Source organism: Saccopteryx leptura, chromosome X (assembly GCF_036850995.1).
Source record: "Saccopteryx leptura isolate mSacLep1 chromosome X, mSacLep1_pri_phased_curated, whole genome shotgun sequence".
In the NCBI taxonomy this organism is placed as follows: Eukaryota; Metazoa; Chordata; class Mammalia; order Chiroptera; family Emballonuridae; genus Saccopteryx; species Saccopteryx leptura.
In genome coordinates, this window is record NC_089516.1 from 21,386,851 (window position 1) to 21,410,091 (window position 23,241).

The following is a 23,241-nucleotide window of genomic DNA, read 5'->3' on the forward strand; positions in this document are numbered from 1 at the left end:
TCAGTGACCAAAAACATGGTTTGCTAAAACATTGTAGCCATCAGGGTTTTTTACACTGTGTATGAACAACCTCTGACTTATCTTTATAACTGTGGGTCACAGGGATATAAATTTTTAAACTAAGAGCTGACCCATAGTTTTTTCTTAAAAGTACCTTACATCCAGATTGATTACTATGTCAGGTTAGTCACTCATACTGCTGTACTGTGTCCAGACTTTGCAGGATTCTAGCACATTGTTTTAAATTAATTTTCACTAGTGCTTTAAATGTTTATATCTTCAAGAATTATAAATATGGAAAGAGACTTGGAGACCATCTACTTGAAAGCTTTTGTGGTAAGGATGATAAAATAAAGACATATTGATTAAGTCATATTACAAAAGGACGCATAGCTGGTTATTGACAAAAATCTAGTAAAAATGACCCCTCAAATTGCCAGCACAGTGATTTTCTCTTATGCTGTACTACATTATTAAAGGATTTTAGTTTCCCTGTGGCCAGCAAAGAAGCTATGTTTAATGTTCAAGCCTGACTCATAGTTAACATTCTTTGGATATATTGGAAACCTTGATATGATAAAAGTAAAAGGTATTTTGGAGAAGAACTTCCCATATGACACAATATGCCTTAAATTTAGACTGGAATCTTTCAATTTCTTCCCAGTTTATTGATGTTCCAAAAGACTCACCAAATTTCTGGATTCATTTTCTAAGCTTTGTCAGTAAAAGTACTACTTAGTCAAGCAATACTTTAGTTCAAAATTTTATCACTACACATTGTCTATATATGAAAATAACTCTGTATCTGCATAGGATTTTTTTTAAGTGAGAGGAGGAGAGATAGAGAGACAGACTACTGCACGTGCCCCAATCAAGATCCACCTGGCATCCCCTATCTGGGGCTGATGTTTGGACCAGCTGAGCTATCCTCAATGCCTGGGGCCTACACTCAAACCAATTAAGCCGCTAAACCTATGTTTTCAAAATATAAGTCAGATCCAGTCACTCCCTGACCTAAAATCATTCAGTAATTTCCCGTTGCTCCCAAATCCTTACTAGGTCTGTGGGTCCCTGCCTAATTTATTGTTTTTCTTCCATCTTCACCCCATTCATCTCTCCTCTCCCTTGTACTTTCTCAGCTTCTACCCTCTGTGAAAGCTCATGCCTTGGCTTTGTCATTTTAGCACATGCTGTTTACTCTATTTGCTAAATATCATTGGCCAGTTTACTGGGACTGTTTAGGTCAGTGATCTCCTGTTCATGTGTGGACTTTCAGATTTAATGACACTTCCTTAGAAAAACATTTTCTCACTTCAAAAACTAGGTTAGAACTTCCTGTTAAATACCTTGAAATACTGTGCAGTTTTGTTTTGTAGCAACAATCATAGATATATTTAATTAATTGTGTAATTTATTGTAAATTTTTTTTTTGTATTTTTCTGAAGCTGGAAACGGGGAGAGACAGTCAGACAGACTCCCGCATGCGCCCGACCAGGATCCACCCGGCACGCCCACCAGGGGGCGATGCTCTGCCCCTCTGGGGCGTCGCTCTGCCGCGACCAGAGCCACTCTAGCGCCTGGGGCAGAGGCCAAGGAGCCATCCCCCAGCGCCCGGGCCATCTTTGATCCAATGGATCCTTGGCTGCGGGAGAAGAGAGAGACAGAGAGGAAGGGGGGGTGGAGAAGAAAATGGGTGCTTCTCCTATGTGCCCTGGCCAGGAATTGAACCCGGGTCCCCCGCACACAAGGCCGACGCTCTACCGCTGAGCCAACCGGCCAGGGCTATTGTAAATTTTAATTTAATTTATTTTAGTTTAGTTTTACCCTAAATAACACCATATCTCCTTTCTTCACCATTTTATTATGAAAACCTGGCATACTTTTAACATGGTGGGTCCTCAGTAATATTTCTTGAGTTAGTGCTTATCAAAGCTCAATTTTTCCTACTGGACTAGATGAACTTGAGGTTGATAAATACATCTTAGGAGAATGATCTTCAAACTGGTGTTTTGAATTTCAAGGATCCCCCCAAAAAGGAATTTATTTTAAGAAAATATTAGAGTACCTCTGTATTTTATTTTGTCATTTAAAAATTCCAGTGCCTTTTTTACATTTCAAATAATATTCTGATAAAGCATTTTAGGTATATAACCTATATAGAAATAAATAAAGAGAGAGAATACATACTCTCTGTTTTTTTCGTTTTTTCTTCTTCCTGCCATTTTGTCTTCCTTCTTTTTTTTTTTTACCTAACAGTGATGCATGATCAAAAGGTCTGAAGACTACTGATGTAGAAGAGCCTGATGTGTTTTCTAATTAATTATATCTACCCTCTATTTAATAAGCAGAGGTGGACATATCTTTTAAATTGCATTTTACGGCCTAAATTTCTATTCTATAGTTTTTAAATTTTCTGTTAAATTTTGTTGAAAACATTTCTTTTGCTTCCCAAGTGAAGGTGAACAAAACAATGAGTTCTATATGAAAGACAATAAAGTTGGTAGTGTCGTGAAATCATGTTACTTTAATTTGTGCTTTGGTTTCATTTCTAATCTATGCTATATATGCCTGCAGCTATAAATAATTTATATAAGGTGAATAAAAGACATTTAAAATTAAATGTCAACCTTTGCACCTCAGCTACATTATCAAGAGTGGAGTAAAATGGAATAGATCAAGAAATTAGCTTTATGGCAAATATCCAAATGGATTATTAAATGTAATGGTACAAACATCTAAATATCACATGTGCTTCCAATCTTTTTAATTGAAATATTTAACAAAGCATGATTTTTTGGCTATTTTTCTATTCTTATGGCTGTTTTTTTTTTTCTTTTTTTAATTTTTTAAATGGATTCTGGATGCATCGCCTTAACCTATAGTTATTGCCTCACTATAGAGGTTATTTTACTCTCATTTTGTAGTGTCATTGTGTTTTAAACAATAAAGAATATCATCTGTAAAGATAATAAAGCTTAATTTATTTGCCTGAAATCTCTAAATTAGAGTTTGAGGACTTACTTAAATACAATTAAAGCCAAAAGCTCATGTGAAAAGACAGAAAAATTCATCAGAAAAAAAAAATAAGTCTCAAATGGCTTTATATTGAAAGAATAGATGATCATTTAATTATAAAAGCAATTTCACTTTACCTAGTAGGATCTAATGAAATTATTCTTGCCAGGATCTCTAACAGACCATTTATTGTTGCCTCCCTTAAGTTTAATGAAAATAATTATTAAATCTTTCTGATATCTGGAAACTGAGTAAATAAATTGGATCATTAACCTGAAAATATTATCAGGGGTCCCAAAGTTTCGCTAGCAGAATTTTACATATCTAAATGAAGCAAAGATAAGAAAAAAATATGTGAAAAAATAAATATATTTAATATCTACATGCGGTTTATGGCAAAATGAAATGTCATTTTGAAACTTTGTCTCTATAATAATATTAATTAAACTGGAAAAGAAACAATATAAATTACTCTTGGGAGTCCCTCTCTTTTTTCTTTATTTTTATTATGTTAACTCTTTTTAAGTGTACAATTCAGTGGTATTAAATATATCCATATTGTTGTGCATCTGTCACAACCATTCATTTCCAGAACCCTTTCCATCTTGAAGAACTGAAATTGTATACTCATTAAACAGTAATTCCCCATTCTTCTCTCTCCCCAGTTCCTGACATTTACCCTTCTACTTTATGTCTGGATGAATTTTTTACATACAATATTATGTTAGTTTCAGGTGTACAACCTAGTGATTAGACATTTATATAACTTACAAAATAATCACTTGTTAAGTCTAGTACCCATCTGACACCATATGTAATTATTAGAGTATTATTTTCAGAGTCTTTATAAAGCATAGGTTGCAGTTCAAACTATGTTTTCCATGTAACCTGATGCACCTACAAGGAATTTGCTAAATGTATACCCTAAAATTAATAATAGAACAAAAGTTTACACAGATTACAATTAACTCAAGAAATTATTGTATAATGCCAATTCATAGATCGAAATAAAATCTTTCACATTGTGGCTATTTGTACCTTTTCATGTTATGAACAATGATCTTTTTGCTTTTCCCAGTCAACTTGCAGCAGAATTCCTCTTTCTAAAATATTTCTAAATTTCAATTCATATAGAAAAAATTTTCCCCTAGAAGTATGTTTACACTCAAATGAAAAAAGCCAATATTTCTTTTTTTTAAAATTTTTTTCTTTTTATTTATTCATTTTAGAGAGGGGAGAGAGAGAGAGAGAGAGAAAAGGGGGGAGGAGCAGGAAGAAGCATCAACTCCCATATGTGCCTTGACCAGGCAAGTGCAGGGTTTTGAACCGGCGACCTCAGCATTTCCAGCTCGACGCTTTATCAACTGCGCCACCATAGGTCAGGCGCCAATATTTCTTGGAGTCTTCTCATGTAGTGCCCCACAGTACTTTCTTTACCTGTCAAAGAAAATACTAGACTTCATCCATGCATCAGAAAGACAGGGAATAGATGTTTTCTAGGATTGCTATGAGAATTTGACAAAGACTAAATATGAATTTCAAGGCAGATATTTGGGCTGATTGTAACAGCATTTTCTCTTTTTCAGTTTAGAAGTTTAATATAACCAATAATCTTGGATTATACAAACCTTTTCAATGTTGCTTGATAAATAGGTTAAAAGAGTAAAAATGTGAAAATGCAATTAGGAAATATGCAATATATATGTATATTACACATGTTTACAGAAATCTAAGAAATCATATTGAAAAGTTAAATCATAAGTTATGAAGCAGAAATAAATGCATAACATTTGACTTCTTGATAAAATGTATTTTACATCAATATGACCATATAATTAGTTTTGGTATTAGATATATATATATATTTTTTTATTTTAATTTGAAGTCAGATAACTTCAGTGAAATGCTGTTATAAAAAACATCTTATTTCTCCAGCTATTGAACTAGATGCTCTAAGTACACAAAAATATGGGTGGTTATTAAGTCAGTAGTAAGAAACTATATGACCATGACGTGAATTTTGTATGGATGATTGTTTACCTGCTGCTACTAAATGTTACACCAATTACACTGAAGTCATAGGGTAAAATTGAAAGAGCATGGACCTTGGAACTAAACTACAAGTCTGTATGAATGACCTGAACTAATTTGAGCCTCAATTTTTTACATGTATAGTAGACATGAGCAAGTGGTAGAGATGGTCTTATGACTATTTCATAAAGTAAAAAAATATATATGTAAAGTATATACTACAATATCTAGGTAATTCAAAATTCTAAGTTAAAATTAGTTCACTTACCTTTATGTGAGTGTGAATAAAAGTAAAAATAATAGATTTCATAAGACACATGTAATTTTTGAAAATCACGTAAAAATAAAGCCTGTAGCTATATGTGAACACTATAAAAATTATGAAATACATAAATAGCGGTAAAATTAGTTAAAATTTGGGAAATACAGTGTTCAATCAGTAATTTATTAGGCATGTAAAATTAAGGGTGTAGACATAGAAAAATAATTATCTGAGAGCAAACTAAATATCATGTCTGTTTCTAAATGTCAGTTCAAATATCAAGTAGAGGGAGAAAAGAAAAGAACATTTATTTTGCTTTCATCATAGCATCACAGGCTTTTGAATGTGTGTTGTGGAAAAAATAGGGTCTTATTAACTGAGAGAATGTGAATTTGTGTTCAAATAGTGTTTTTCAAGTTGTTTTAAGTTTTTTACAATTTGAAAATCGTGATTCATTGTGCTAATAATAACCTCAAGATGTACTTAATAACTCATGGCTTTTTGCACCATTCATCTGGTTTGACTGAATTCAGCTAAATAGTATACATGCAGTTCCCTTTAGCATCAATATAATTACATCATCTTTTTTTCAAAAAGGTTAAGTTAGCTGTATGAATAAAGTTTGTCACATTTAAAGTTTCTTTATTGATCATTTTCTTCACTGTGCAGAAGTTTTTTTAGTTTGATGTAGTCCTATTTATTTATTTTTGTCTTTGTTGCCCTGACTTTGGAGTCAGATCCAAGAAATCACAGTCAAAATTGATGTCAAGTTGCTTACTGGCTATGTTTTCTTCCAGGAGTTTTACGGTTTTAGGTTTTATATTCAGGTCTTTATTCCTTTTTGTGTATGGTATGAAATAGAGGTCCCGTTTCATTCTTTCCCATGTGGCTTTTCAGTTTTCCCAACACTATTTATTGACTAGACTATCTTTTCTCACAGTGTATTCTTACCTCCTTTGCCAAAAAAAATAATTCACCAGCCTGATCAGGCTGTGGCACAGTGGATAGAGCGTCGGCCTGGGATGCGGAAGGATCTAGGTTCGAGACCCCGAGGTTGCCAGCTTGAGCACGGTCTCATCTGGTTTGAGCAAAGCTCACCAGCTTGGACCCAAGGTCGCTGGCTCGAGCAAGGGGTTACTCGAACTGCTGAAGGCCCGCAGTCAAGGCACATATGAGAAAGCAATCAATGAACAACTAAGGTGTCGCAACAAAAAAATAATGATTGATGCTTCTCATCTCTCTCCATTCCTGTCTGTCTGTCCCTATCTATCCCCCTCTCTGACTCTCTCTCTATCTCTGTAAAAATAATAATAATAATAATAATAAATAATAATTCACCATATATGTGTAGGTTTATTCCTGGGTTCTATATTCTGTTCTGTTCCATTAATGTATGTGTCTATTTTTATATCAATATTATACTGTTTGGATTACTTGCCAGAGGGGCAGGGGGTTGAAGATGGGCAAAATAGGTGAAGGAGGTTAATTGTATGGTAAAGGGGGTTAATTATATGATGATCACTTTGCAATGTTCACAAATATTGAGTTATTAAGTTGTATACCTAAAACTGATGTTATACACCGATTTTACCTCAATTAAAATTGAAAAAAGAAATTTACTATTATATAGGTATAGCTAAAGCCATTTTAGTTACAGAATTTGTAAAGAGAATTATGTGATCCCAGATTATATCTGTGTTTCTCAGGTTATTGCTTAAAGTGGGGTTCTCAAAGTGTGGTTTCAGGACCAACAGCAAAAAGATCATCTGAGAACTTGTTAGAGATGCAAATTCTTATTCCCCTTGAGGTAGTTCTAATGTATGCAGAACCTACATTTCATTCATATCTGGCACTTTATTGCCAGACAACAGTGTTGGTAGCAGTAAATCAGGTGAGACCCTTTACCAGAGAAGAGCAATGAGTCTTGTGTAATTGAATAGCAGCAAGCCAAGAGCTGAGGAGTCATGCTAAGAATCATTGACGTCATTGGAAAATTATTAGATAACTCTCTTTAGGAACTTTTTAAACAATGAATAATGAGAACTAAGTGTGGAGGCACTGAAGGAAGACCTGGTGGATTTGACATAGGAACATGTATTTGGCTACAAGCTGAAGAAAGAAATTGTTTTCTCATCAATTTTATATTGCTTGTAGAGCAGGGAGGTCTTAAGCTTGCTGGTAAACCCTACCAAGGGTTGAGATTGATTAATCCCAATAGAGTGGTGGTCTCAAATTTCAGTGTACTTTATAATTTCCCGAATAATTATTTCAAATGCATATTCCTGGGCCAGTCCCTCGAAGATTATTATTTAAGAAGTCCAAGGACCACCCTTAAGGGGAAAAAAAAATTGTGTTAAACAATTTTAGTTAGGCAGAGAATTTGAGCCTGACCTGTGGTGGCGCAGTGGATAAAGCATCGACATAGAATGCTGAGGTCGCTGATTTGAAACCCCGGGTTTGTCTGGTCAAGGCACATACATATGAGAGTTGATGCTTCCTGCTCCTCCCCCTGTTCTCTCTATCTCTTTCCCCCCTTTCTCTCTCTCTCTCTCTTTCTCTCTCTCTCTCCCCTCTCTCTTTCTAATAAAAATGAATGAATAAATAAAAATCTAAAAAATAATTTGACTTAGATGCCCCATATATATCATTATTTGTTTTATTTATGTATTTATTGATTATTGAATTTGTTAAAATGACACTAGTTAACAAAATCATACAGATTGTTGAAAAACAGCTAATTAAAATTAAATAAAAGATAAATACTCAAAAATATTCTCAAGAAAGCTGTTTTAGAAATCCACATGATTGAGGAATTATTTTTGTCAGTTTCTCATATCACCTACTAACTGAATTATTACCTAAGGACTTTTTATATTTACTAACAGTGAATGAAGTGCTAACCCTCCATAATCTTCTAGTGTTCTGGTTTATGAAAGGAACAAAAAATGCATACATTTATGATCCAGTTGCTACTCTAAGTTGAATCTTGTTTTGATTGATCTGTTTTATTTTTTAGCGAGCTGATTACACTTTCCCTATCATTGGTAATGGTGATTTCAAGTACAAACTATTCTTTTTAAATTTGTTCAAGCAGCCTGGAAACTGAGGCCATTTCAGTTACCATTTTCAAGCTACGAGAATAAATTGATGGTGGAGAGATATATTTCAGATTTGGAAATATAATGGCATAGACTGTGTTTACTAAATAATTTTGGCATGGCTGATGTTAACTAGTAACTTGTCATGTGTCTCGGAGCCAAGGGATAAAGTATACCAAAAATAAAAATGGCATATATTAAACTATTATTTTAAAATGCATGTGGTTTATAGATTAAATTGTCTTGTTTATGAAGACACAGCTAATTTATAGTACATAGTAAATGAAAGCTTCTGAGCTATGGTAAGACATAATAACTATCCTTATATGGGGAGATAGCAAACAGTTGATGATAGTTTTATTTAATATTTTACTGTAATTTAAATCTAAATTCAGTAGATATTTTTATATTAACTGTAAGGAGTCATAAAAAATTCCAGGAATCTCAGCTCATGTACCAAGTAAAGATCTCATGTTCAAAATTAATACAGTTGCCATATTGTGCTTAAAATGTTCTAAGATAATTAATTTTAAAAATGATGGTGATGCTTTTGTCATAATGACAAGCCACTATTCATTTTTGTTTTGAATTCAAGTTTGTTTTATTTCTACTGGCTTATTGCAAAACACTGCATGTCATATAAAATATATATCCAAGTTCTTTGGAAAGCTGACCATTGAGTTATGACTGGTCTGAGGTTAACCAGTTTATTATTTCTTGAGCTTAGTAGCTACAAGTAAAAGCAAATGCAATTATAATTGAAAAAAGCCACATATTGCCCCCCAGGGTTTCCTATGCAGAGGGAGAAACAGAAAAATGATAGTTACTAGAATATGGAATCTTTTAATTAGATTCCAGTACATATTTTAAAGAGACATGGGAACATTTAAATTTTTTTCTTGAAAGAGTATATTGCTTCATATAATGCTTTTCTTTCCTTTAGCTTATTTTTATTTTTATTTTTATTTTTATTTAGCATGAGAAAAAGACAGACAGACAGGAAGGCAGAGAGATGAGAAGCATCAACACATAGTTGCATCACTTTAGTTGCTCATTGATTGCTTTTCATATGTGCCTTGACTGGGGGGCTCCAGCTGAGCCAGTGACCTGTTGCTCAAGCCAGCAACCTTTGGGCTCAAGCTGGTGACCTCAGGGTTTCAAATCTGGGTTTTCAGTGTCTCATATTGACACTCTCTCCACTGCACCACTGCCTGGTCAGACTTTTTTCTTTAGTTTGACACTTTAGCCTGCATCAGAATTACTGGGAGGTCCAGATATAAAAAACTTGCTGGTCACCTGCCCTGAAGTTTCTGGGGTAATGTTTGATAACATGCTTTTCTAACCAGTTCCTAGGTAATCCTTATGTTGCTAGTCCAAGGACTACACTTTGGGAACTACAGTTTTAGTCTATCTTAAGCAAATTTGCAACCTAAAAATAAAAACCAGTTCAAAAGGATTTTTCAATTGTTATAAATGTATTTTTTTATGAATTCTTACCTTTACATTTCTGAAATGAAAAAAATTTGAACTTTTATGGAAATTATTGAAAGAGGAACTTTGATTTGATTTGATTTATTTTTCTCCTCTAGCAATTGATGTAAAAGATTCAGGCTTAAATCTGATCTTATCTGAGCTCGCAAACAAAGACACAGCAATTATATTTGTGCTGAACAGCTTTTCTGTATGATATATGGGCATTAGTTGAAAATGTGTGCACTTTCTGCTGTATTGTGTTTTCCCCTCTCTATCAATGTCATCAATGGTTTTGACCAATCTATGCCTCCAGATTTTTGTCTTTGCCAAGCAGGAGGCTGGACAATAATTCCAATGATGTTAATGAAGACCTGAACACAGTCCATTTTGGAACTCCAAAATGACTCAACATTTTGTTCTTGGGGTTTGGATAAATGGTCTTGATAGTTTCTGACTCATAAGCCTGTTTAGCATCTCTACTCTCTTTACAATTAAGTTTAAAGGTTGGCACCAAAGGAACTCGGTCTCTGTCAAGTAGTATACATCTACCTTGCCAGAAAAGAGAGATAGCTATACAGTAAACTGAACAGAATTTTGCTTCAGTAAAAAAAAAAAAAAAAAAAAAGAGGAGAAACAATTCTACTGACTGGAGAACATTCCATGATGCATAGTATATTGCTGAATATGGGGTTAAAGGTGCCTTTTTCTTTCTGAAAGAACACAGTTATTTTTTCTGTAAATCACTTGTTTGCTGACTCATTTTGAAGATTTATTGAATTTTCTGATCACTTTGTTATGTTCAGGATTACAATAAATACACTTAAACCACTGTATTTCCCCATGTATAATAAGATGCACCCTTTTTCAAAAAAAATGAGATCTAAAAACTTTGTGTTTTATACAGTGGTTGTAGATTTTTTTACTTGCATTTTCCACTTTTTCGCACCTGTTGTGTTTGTGCTCATTGTTTCACACTTGTTACTGGTATATTATGGTAGATAGGTTATGTTTTGCTACGTTCTACCCAAAAATGTCTCAGGAAAGATTTTCATACATTGTTGAATTCAAGTTAAAAGTGATCCAGTTTGCAAAAGCGAATGGAAATTGTGCTGCTGAGCATAAGTTTGGTCCTCCTCCAACTGCAAAATCAATCCAAGACTGGCTATGAGAAAAAGAAACCCTACTGAAAACGCCATGGACAAAGATGGCCGTGAGAGGCAAGTCAGCAAAATGACCTGATTTAGAGAGAGAATTGAACATATGGATTGAAGAACAAAGGGCAATTGAAATTCCTGTGTCCACAACGATGGTTCAGCATGAGGCAAGAATTGCTGATGGAAAAGAAGTTACTGATTTCAAAGGAGGACACAATTGGTGCTTCAGGTTCATTAAACAGAATGGACTAAGGATGCCTACATGCACCAGATTGTCCAAAAGATGCCTGAAAGCTATGAGCAGAAGCTCCTTGAATTTTATTGTTTTATCATTCCATGTCGTAAGACGCATACATCAGTTTGAGTTGGGACAGACTGCAAATATGGACGAAGTCCCCCTTCAATTCAATGTCCCAAGTAACAGAACTGTTGATAAGAAGGGGGTGAAAACTGTAACTGTGAAGACAAGTGAACATGAAAAGAGCCATTATACAGTTGTTCTAGCTTGTTGTGCTGACAGAACCAAACTGCCTCCTATACTGATTTTCAAACACAAAACAATGCCGAAAGAGGACATTCTTCGAGGAGTGATTCTCCACATTCATTACAAGGGTTAGATGGGTCAGGATGGATGAAGATCTGGTCTGAGAAAGTTTGGAGAAGGTCTTATACAAACCTGCCCTATTGGTGCTTGGTCAATTCAAGGCAAATATAACAAAAAGCACAAAGAAGATTGCTACAAAGCAAAAAACAAAATTTGCCATCATACCTGGAGGCTTGACATTCTAGCTCCAACCACTTGATGTCAGCATTAACAAACCCTTCAAAGCTGTCATGAGAAATGAATGAAACTAATGGATGAGGTCTTCTGTGGAAAATTTGACACCAGCAGGAAGAGAGAAGAAACCAACTATAGGGAAGTTTGTACCTGGGTGAAAAGATCCTGGGACAATATCAAGATTGAGATCATTGTCAGCCCTGGCTAGTTGGTTCAGAGGTAGAGCATCAGCCTGGCGTGTGGAAGTCCCAGGTTTGAATCCCGGCCAGGGCACAAAGGAGAAACACCCATCTGCTTCTCCACCCCTCCCCATCTCCTTTCTCTCTCTCTCTTCCCCTCCCACAGCCAAGGCTCCATTGGAGCAAAGTTGGCCTGGGCACTGAGGATGACTCCCTGGCCTCTGCCTCAGGCACTAGAATGGCTCTGATTGCAATGGAGCAATGCCCCAGATGGGCAGAGCATCACCCCCTAGTGGGCATGCTGGGTGGATCCCGGTCGGGCTCAGGTAGTAGTCTGTCTTTCTGCCTCCCTGTTTCTCACTTCAGAAAAGTACAAAAAAAAAGAAAAGAAAAAGAAAAGGAAATGTGGCATTTTCAAATGTCTTAGATGGAACTGAGGACAAGGCAATATATGAAGACATAGATTTGTCATCAGACATAGATGAGGACAAACTAATGGATACAAGTTTTGACAGTGAGGAGTTATATGAATTTTATGATAAATAAAACTTGAGTTCAATAACTTTATGTAATATATTTTTAAAAAAATTTGGGCCCCAAAATTAAAGTGTGTCTTATACATGGGAGCATCTTATATATGGGGAAATATGGTATTTTTCTTCATTAAGCTCTACTTTTCCCAAACACTTTTGTGCCATTATCAGTTGAATAGACCTATCTTATTCAATGCAAAATTTTCACAAAATACTTCTTTTCTTTCCCAGAGCATACATGGTTAATTTCACTTGAAATATATTTGTTTTTCTTATAGTAGTCACTATTTACACATATAAACACAATTGCACAAAATGTGACATTTAATATGAAAGCATTGCAGTGTTTAACTGAATTAATATTGTTAAACACCTTCTTTCTAACAAGTCTAAATTTTATATTTTGTGTTCTAGGGTAGTTAGTAGGGTAGTCCCAATAATGACCCCTCAGATATGTCCATGCCCCCCCAACCTCAACTATGTTAGCTTACAACAAAAGGGAATTTTCAGATGTGATGAAGTTAAGGGTTTGGGATCAAAAATTATTATGGAGGGCCTAATATAATCACAAGATACACACACACACACACACGAGACAAGAGAGTCTGAGACAGAGTCAGAGAAGCAACATTAAGTAAGGCATTGGTAATCAATGTTAGAAGAGTGGTTCTCCAATTTTAGCTTGCCTTTAGCAGTCACCTGGAGGGCTTGCTAAAACAGGAGTTTCTGATTCCTAAGGTTGGGGGTTTCATTAGTTTTCATTTCTAAACGATGCCCAGGTAAGACTGCTGTTACTAATCTGGGAATTATAGTTTGAGGAACAGTAGACTATGTAATTCATTCTTGAGCATTAGTGGCCCAGAACAGAGTTTCATCTCTCTCTCTCTCTCTCTCTTTCTCTCTCTCTCACTCTCTGTGTCTCTGTCTTCCTTTCTACCCTCCGTTATCCCTCTCCTTCTCTTTCAAATATTTAGCATTTGAAACCCTTGGTTAAACGTCTCATTTAATAACCCATGTTACAGTGATTAACTTCAAATATAATGGTGGTTCTCAGTGCAATAAGAACTATTGTCTTACAAGTTCTTTATAAATTTTGGTTATTAACCCCTTATCAGATGTATTGTCGAATTGTTCTCCCATTGTGTGGTTTGTCTTTTTATTCTATTCATATTGTATTTAGCTGTGCAAAAGCTTTTTAGTCCCATTTGTTTATCCTATCTTTTATTTCACTTGCCTGTGGAGATAAATCAGCAAATATATTGCTGCGATAGATGTCAGTGAGCTTACTGCCTATGTTTCCTTCTAGGATGTTTATGGTTGCACGACTTACATTTAAGTCCTTTATCCATTATGAATTTATTTTTGTGCATGGTGTAAGTTGGTGATCTAGTTTCACTTCTTTTTTCAGGTAGCTTTCCAGTTTTCCCAACACCATTTGTTAAAGAGACTGTCTTTACTCCATTGTATGCTCTTATCTCCTTTGTCAAATATAAATTGTTTATAAAGGTGTGGGTTTATTTCTGGGTTCTCTCTTCTGTCCCATTGAATTATATGCCTGTTCTTAAGCCAATACCAAGCTGTTTTGAGTAAAATGGCCTTATAGTATAACTTGATATCAGGAAATGTGATACCTCCGACTTTATTCTTCTTTTTCAAGATTGCTGAAGCTAATACTTGTAAAACTCAACACTAGGAAGACAAACAGTTTAATCAAAAAATGGGCAAAAGAAATAAATAGACACTTCTCCAAAGAGGACATACAGATGGCCAATAGACAGATGAAAAAATGTTCAACATCACTAATCATTAGAGAAATGCAAATTAAAACCACAATGAGATATCACCTCATTCCAGTCAGATTGGCGCTCATTAACAAAACAATACAATATAGGTGCTGGTGAGGATGTCGAGAAAAGGGAACCCTCCTACACTTCTGGTGGGAATGCAGACTGGTGCAGCCACTGTGGAAAACATTATGGAGATTCCTCAAAAAATTAGAAATGGAACTGCCTTTTGACCCAGCCATCCTACTTATAGAAATATATCCCAAGGACACCATATCACTGACTCAAAAAAAGAAATGCACCCCCATGTTTATGGCACCATTGTTCACAATAGCGAAGATTTGGAAACAGCCCAAGTGTCCACCAGTGGATAAGTGGATTAAAAAGTTTTGGGTACATATATACAATGGAATACTATGGAGCCATGAAAAAGAAGGAAATCTTACCTTTTGAAACAACATGGATGGACCTGGAAACTATTATGTTGAGTGAAATAAGCCAGACAGAGAAAGAAAAATATCATATGACCTCACTCATTTGAGGAATCCAAGGAACAATGTGAATTGAGGAATGGAATTAAACCTGAAGGGAAGGAGGGAGGGAGCTGTTAGGAGGAGGGTAAAGGAGATGTTGAGAGGAATACGGGGGAGAGGGTTTGCTTTTGGGGAGACATTAGAATCTATGTAAACACAATAAATACATAAATAAATTTTTAAAAAATATAAAAAGTAATAAGAACTAATGTCTTTTAATGTATGAAATTAGTTGAGCAGCAAAGGGTAATGTTTCATATGAAGCATCTCTGAAAACCTGAAAGTTTATTTAAGGTTAATTTAAAAATATTTTAATCCTCTTGCATCTCTTTGAAATAGGTAAGATTGAAGTGTTATATTTATTCCTCTTTTTAAATAAGAAATTAAATAATATTTGTTTTTTAAGGGAGCAGTTGGACCTCAATTAGGCTATTTTTCCTTGTTTCCAAGTCTTGTGTTCTAACAATTGACCTACACGACATACATATATCTTTCTTATATTTTAATATATTGCTTAGAATTTAAATGTTACAGTGGAGTTTCAGAATTATTGTATCTTCATGTGTGTGTAAAAGTATAGGTGTAAATGGTCACAAATATAATCAAGTATATCTGTGTATACAGGTATACCTCAGAGATATTAAGGGTTTGGCTCAAGACCACCACAATAAAGCAAGTATAAAAAACAAAAATGAGTCATAATATTTTTGCCTTTATTTTGTAAAAAACGCAACATCTGTGAAATGCAATAAAGCAAAGCACAATAAAATGAGGTATGCCTGTATATCAAATAATTATAAGAAAGAATATGATTAATTGTTGTAAGAGGTAAATTATGTGACAAGTGTATGAAGAAAAAAGAAATGACAATCACAGTTGGCTCAGATATCAAAATGATAGTAGCAAGAAAAGCCTCTCTTTAAGTATTTAAGAATGGGTTCACTTTTGACAAGGCAATAAAGGTGTATTCCTTACAAGGTTTAGAAAATGACTAAAAAGAGGGAGAATGGAAATACTTAAACAAATGAAATAATTTTCATTTTAGTTCAAATGAGCATTCTACTGTTAGTAGCATTTTTGTTAACCACATCTCTTTAAAAACGCAGTTTGTAGACTTTTACATAGCAGTCTGCAATAAACTTTTATAATTTATTTTCAAGTTGACATGTAGAAATTTTGTTTTCATTCACAAAAATTGATGGCACATACAAAATATAATGATGCTATAAAAATGAATGATCACCATATCCATTGTTTAAGCAGCTAGGTACATGCAGCAGAGTTGAAGGCACACAACAAAAGTACTGGAATGAAAAATGATGTAATTGGCCTCATAAGGCTTCTTTTGTGACTGACTTGGACAGAATGGCTGGCCAGTATGATTGGTTTTGCAGAAATCAAATATTGGGATGACAGGAAATAGTTTTGCACCATGAGCACACAACCCTTTAGTCCAATCTATGACAAAGGTTGGGAACTCTACAATCATAAAAATATCAAGGAGTCATTGTAGGTTGGTTAACCCTGGGTGAAGTAAAAAACAACAACACCTTTTTGCAGAAGTAACCTAACAAAAATAAAAAAGAGACAATGCACATCGGCCTAGCGTGCGGAGGACCTGGGTTCGATTCCCGGCCAGGGCACACAGGAGAAGCGCCCATTTGCTTCTCCACCCCTCCGCCGCGCTTTCCTCTCTGTCTCTCTCTTCCCCTCCCGCAGCTAAGGCTCCATTGGAGCAAAGATGGCCCGGGCGCTGGGCATGGCTCTGTGGCCTCTGCCCCAAGCGCTAGAGTGGCTCTGGTCGCAACATGGCGACGCCCAGGATGGGCAGAGCATCGCCCCCTGGTGGGCAGAGCTTCGCCCCATGGTGGGCGTGCCGGGTGGATCCCGGTCGGGCGCATGCGGGAGTCTGTCTGACTGTCTCTCCCTGTTTCCAGCTTCAGAAAAATGAAAAAAAAAAAAAAAAAAAAAAGACAATGCAGATATACTCAGCTATCTGAAAGTAGACCATTTCTTTGAAGCCATTCCTAAGCTGAAATAACATGAAACAAAAAACAAATTCCCATTAATTTATATGGAGAAACTGAGCATCCACAGACCCCAAAATTAGCCTATATTGAGTGGGACACTTGAAACCATGTCAACACAATAAATTAAAAATTAAAATTAAAATAACCTATCAAATCATACTAAATATGCTGAATTACATCCAGTTTTACACTAAGCATATAACCGTTACAAGATCTCTTAGGCTTTCCTAATACCTTTGGACACATCTTGCTAATGGTCACACAAAATCAGGATAAAGCACTGGTGCTAGTAGACAGTTTGAAGCTATAGCAGCTTTATGCTGAGATGCTGAGTGTGGTAACCAGGGAAAGACCTTAGCAGAGGCCCTCTTGTTGCTTGGGGTAACAGCTCGCTGCAAAACAAATGCTGCATGTTATTGTGTTTTACTTTTCTTCATAAAAGAGAAAATTCTGTTTTTGTTTCAATCACTTAGCAAAAATGGGTACTAACATAGGTGTTCTCTAAAAACAAAATATTGTCACATGAACTTTCCAAAAGTGAAGGATAACTGTATAAGGAAGAGAAGGAGGAGGAAAGACAATTGTGTTTGTATTTCTCTTCCCTAGATGTGGCATTCATTATGTTACCACAGTTCTCTGAAAATGAAAATTCGTCTCCAAACTTACATAGACTAAGAAATCCAGTATAATATGTTAAGGTATATTCCTGCTTCTGCTACTACTACTAATTATAGTGATAAAATTAGTTATCTGTTCATCGATGAATTTATGACAGACCATATTAGATGACTGTATACATGATATACACTGTGAGGTAAGTTTTGAAAAATATATTTATTTCATAAGTAAAGAAGTTGAGATAACAAATATATGGCAGATTCAGAATTTGAGGCATTTTCTGTATGGGAACAGAACAGTCATTCCACTATTCTAGACTGCAGGGTCTACCATGGTGTTGAACTTATAAAACAATGCATGATTGAATATTTTTTAAACATTTACTAATCTTGACAACTTTCTCTTAGAATTGTGGCAAATTAGGAGCAGGCTGAGATTTGACCCTATTTGCAAGCTAACAAGATAGCCTACCACAGGCTTATAGTTACAGTCAGAAGATACAGCCTCCAGGATCAGAGTATAGGGCCTTATTACGCATGGCAGTAGCAATTATCCAAACCCCAGTTCTCTCAGTGTGGCATGAAGAAAGCTAGAGTATACTTGTTCGCACAATGAGTTACATTACAGGAAGAGAACCCTGTGTTTAGGGAAACATAACCTTTTATATTGGACAGTAAGCATGCCTTCCCATTGCTCTGAAGGGAGACACTATCTTTATTTTCCAAGATTGTTTGCTATGCAAACATCTTTGAAAAGATAATTTCAGACAAAGTGCCTTTTCTTCTAAGATGTATAGATTGTGAGAGACTCTTGGAGAATTGTCTCCCAACAGTTTTCATTTGCAAAATTCATTCTTAGAAAAGGATCTCAACCCACCCTATCTTTACCCCTAATTCTTCTATCTTCATACTTTTTGCTCAGATGACAGTTTGTTTCCTTTGGGGAAACTTGAGCTGCAATTTCTGCATACTGATATCTATCACCCTGAAATTGGAAGGAGGCCATTGGTGCACTGAGCATAATGGAACAAGGCCATTTCTGAAAAGGTGATCTACACTACCTTTGGTGCGCAGTTCTAAGGTGTAGTGCTAACTGAGACCAATTAAATGCAGTTCCCATACATAGTCTTCTCTTTGTAAATACAAAGAAAGTGCTAAACAAGTGGTGAGCCATTCAGCATCTGTTCAACTAGAACTGCTTTTGCAGAATCCTGCAATGCTTACAGCCTCAACCTGTGTGGTTGAAATCATTCTCCTCCCACGGAATTTCCTCTGTGTCTTTGCAATAACTTCAATTCATTTGAGCAATCTCTGCTAGTCTCTTCCTTGGTGACTCTGAGGAATTTGACTGGCAGGATAGCAGTGTATTTATCTTCTTAATTTTAAAAGCATTTAATTACCAATAATTACTGCCAATGTGATTTTTTTCCCTAGTGCACATTAAAAACTTTGAATCCCATTTTCTGTAATAATTTAAGTCAATCTGGTGGGACAGAGAGTAATTAATTATCTATAATTTCTCAAAGTAGAAATGCTGAAATTATTGAGGTGAAACGGAAATCTAGTGCAGAACAAAACTGAAATGAATAAGATTGCATCAGAAATAGGAATGCAGCAAAAATTAAAATTTTCTTAAAAATTGCAAGAGCTGTTTAGTACTTAATAATTAGTCAAAACATACACTATTTGGATCAGTATTTCAGGTCAGCTTCCCAAAAGCACTTTTTTCCCCCTGAAACTTAAGAGTCTTTATTGCTTGTGAGGTGTTATTACTGTAATAAATTTAATATACAACTGAGGATAACAAGAAAGGAGCAATTGAGAAATTGTGAAACTTTTTTTCACTTTGGTCCTTTTTAGGATTCATTGATTTTAGATGGTGTATGTTCTTTACTTGTTAGGTAAGGTCACCTTTTGGGGGAATTTCTTTATAAAACGTCTTCTTTGGTATGAATGAAGACTAAGCAAAATATAAGATGTGTGTGTGCATTTTCCAGTGTACAGCCATGTACAAAGCATGGCTTTGGGATTCAACCACACTTACATTTGATAAGCTCTGCCTGTGTTAACTATATGGTATACGTATTTGTGTTTGCATTGATTGAAGAAGGTGAGATGTATTTGGCTTCCTTGCTTACTTATGTAACTACTTAGGGTAAACATTAACTATCAAGGTAATATTTTAATAATTATGTGAATTAAATAAACACTTCTTTGTATAATGCAATCATAAAACTTATCACCTACTTTTATTTTAACAGTATCGTGCTATTGTGATTCAGGTCCTCCGTGAAATTTAACGCAGACCTCATGACCCTTTGGATCACCTTCAGAAGTTAAAAGGTTCTCCTTTCAGTGATTACTATATCCAGTAATAATCAAAACTCTAAACTTATTTTCAAGTTGTAGATTCTTTCCCTATCTCTTCCTTCACTCTCAGTGTGGCCCGGTGGCAAGCTGGAAGATGTGATTTGGTTTCTTCTTTATTTCTCTGCCAGGCACTTGAATACATTTTCTACATCTTACTCACTTGGTTTTGGATTTCTCATGATTAGAGTGCAGGGACTGGGAGACAATGTAAGGGGAGCAGTACAGTGATTACTAAGAGTCCCATGAGTCCTGCAGTGATAACACCTGCCTGCTCCATAGTGAAACCTTTCACTTGGGCTTCCTCCACTGAGCAAAGAAGCTCCATTTAATTTTATTACTATCTCCTTCCTGAGCTTCTAGGAGCACAGTAGGTCTTTGCAAGTATTTCTGCTGAGGTCTAAGGCCCAACCAGAGATTCCTCTTGGTTAGGACACATCACCAGCTTTTTATCACACAAGGCCCACTTCTGTTCCATTAATTTTCAAGCAAAATCTGGGAACAACATAATACAATAGTAAACTCTCTTTTTCTTGGCTCTGTAACTCCCCAGCTAGTCAGTCTTCTCAGCTATAAATCAGCCATCAATATATTATTTTTTCCTTCACAAACTAAAGGGTAGAAATTTTCTCTTGACTCAAGGTAAGGAGGAAGATATTTCTCACCCAAAGGAGCCTTGGGGCATAGGGACAGTTGGTTCCCAAAGCTCATGTATATGTGTGGTTAAGAAACATGCAGATGGGCCTGACCTGTGGTGGCGCAGTGCATAAAGCATCGACCTGGAAATGCTGAGGTCGCCGGTTCAAAACCCTGGGCTTGCCTGGTCAAGGCACATATGGGAGTTGATGCTTCCAGCTCCTCCCCCCTTCTCTCTCTCTGTCTCTCTCTCTCCCTCTCTCTCTCTTCTCTAAAAATGAATAAATAAAAAAATTTTTAAAAAAAGAATTTCAAAGAAACATGCAGATGGAATGTGTATTGTTCTACCAAAACATAAAGTTTAAATCTCATTATAAGGCCCTGGCCGGTTCGCTCAGTGGTAGAGTGTCGCCTGGCATGCAGGAATCCCGGGTTCAATTCCCAGCCAGGGTACACAGGAGAAGCACCCATCTGCTTCTCCACCCCTCCCCCTCTCCTTCCTCTCTGTCTCTCTCTTCTCCTCCCACAGCCAAGGCTCCATTGGAGCAGGGTTGGCCTGGGCACTGAGGACGGCTCCTTGGCCTCTGCCTCAGGCGCTAGAATGGCTCTGGTTGCAACAGAGTGACACCCCAGGTGGGCAGAGCATCACCCCCTGGTGGGCATGCCGGGTGGATCCCTGTCAGGCACATGCGGGAGTCTGTCTGTCTCCCCGTTTCCACTTCAGAAAAATACAACAACAACAAAAAAGTTTAAATCTTATTATAAAACTTTTTGGTATTTCTATATTCTCCCTTAAAAAAGAGCATTTGCTTATTGAAACATGGCATCTGGCTTCTCTAACATGGATTTTGATAGGCTAAAAATTTATTTCCAGTGAACTTATTTTCTAGATGAAGTAATATTTCCAATGGCTAACCATTCACTTACACTCTTAATTCTGTGTGTGTGTGTGTGTGTGTGTGTGTGTTAGAGACAGAGAGAGTCATAGAGAGGGACAGATAAGGACAGACAGAAAGGGAGAAAGATGAGAACCATCAATTCTTCATTGCAGTTTCTTAGTTGTTCATTAATTGATTTCTCATATGTGCCTTGACTGGGGGCTACAGCAGACCAAGTGACCCCTTGCTCAAGCCAGGGACCTTGGGTTCAAGCTAGTGAACCTTGCTCAAACCAGATGAGCCTGCACTCAAGCTGGTGACCTTGGGGTCACCGCCTGGTCAGGCTACACTCTCAATTCTTTATCCCAGATAACTAGTTGCTATGAATTTCTTTATAATGTACTAAAAAGAACTATAAGGTAGAAAACAAAATGAAATTACTTAATCTATATCAATTGAGGAATGATTATATTTCAACATTAAATATTTTTATAAGATTATTGCTTAACTTTAAATAATAACTAAATACAGTAAAAATTAAAGCTATTTTCCTATACTTCCATTGATGATATATCCCAAGTAAAATGTGGTTCTACTAAAAAAAACTGATGATACTTACTATAAATCCATTATATTAAGACAGACTACAGAAGAAATGTATGTATCAATTTATTTTTCATGAGCCTTATCATAAAACCATTGGTTATATAAAATTTGAGTATGAATATATTACAGTTAAACTCGGAAATTATTATCTATATTTTTTCCTCATAAGTAAAATGATTAGAAAAAACATCTGTACTAAAAGGTACCTAGATATACTTAATATGTTAATTGCCTGTAATAGTAACAACAGTAGTTATTTAAATGTAAAATATCTTATTTCAAGGACAGTCTAGTGCTAGCCAGAGGATATTACTATTTTTGGTTGAATGTTCTACATTTACATCATAAAATTTGTATTAAATAGTATGCTTTTGAACATTTATCAGATACAATACAGCTAAAAGTAAAGTTGCATAATTAAAGATACATTTTTTTCTTTACAACTAACTTTACTATGATAATCCTGACAATATGAATGTCATTGATAAGGAGATTTTCTATTTTGAATTTTGTATTAGCTTTTTTCCAACTGACATTGGTGTTGATAGTAACAAGGAGATAGAGATAAATGGAACTACCAAAACATATTAGTATTTTCACTAATTTTATTAATTGCTAGTGATTAAACTAACTGTTACCTTATTGAATACAAATTCTCAGAACACCCACATTGTTGTCTTCTAAAATCAAATTTTTGGTTCTTTGAAATAATAAAGTCGTATTCCTCAATAGAAAGTGTGACAGAAAACAGAGCCTATAATAACATTCATTTATGATTTAGGCAGAAAAATTTTAGGGAAAATAATAAACCTTTCCCCCATACATGTATCATGAATCTTGGGAAAACTATTATTTTATAAAATGGCAAGCCAATTAAAATATAGAAGTGTATTTTAGTATAAAAGCAGGTTGGATGTCAGTGTAGCTATAAAGATATAAGGCAAAGGAGTTCCTTTGTTATGATGAAATAAAACAGCCTGTATCTTGATTATGTTAGTGGTGACATGAAACTATACATGTAATTAGACTGTATAGAATTATACACTCATATACACACACAAATGAATGCATGTAAAAACTAGGAAAACTGGGTATAGATTATACCAATGTCAATTTTTTTGTTTTTGATATTATACTAGAATAATATTAAATATTTCATTGGAGGAAATTTGAAGAAGGCTACAAGGGACCTCTCTGTATTATTTTTGCAATTAAAAAATCTATAATTATCTAAAAATAAAAAGTTTTAAAAATATAACCTCTTAAA

At 35.4% G+C, this 23,241-nt stretch overlaps 1 protein-coding gene and 1 non-coding gene across 2 annotated transcripts in view; one reads left to right on the forward strand and one right to left on the reverse strand.

Moving 5' to 3' along the window:
- IL1RAPL1 (interleukin 1 receptor accessory protein like 1) overlaps positions 1–23,241 on the forward strand; it is a 1,376,054-nt gene that overhangs the window by 589,630 nt on the left and 763,183 nt on the right. The gene's annotated exons all lie outside the window — the stretch shown is intronic.
- Positions 1,708–1,783, reverse strand: TRNAT-UGU (transfer RNA threonine (anticodon UGU)). Its single transcript has one exon. It is a non-coding gene; the product is annotated as a tRNA-Thr (tRNA).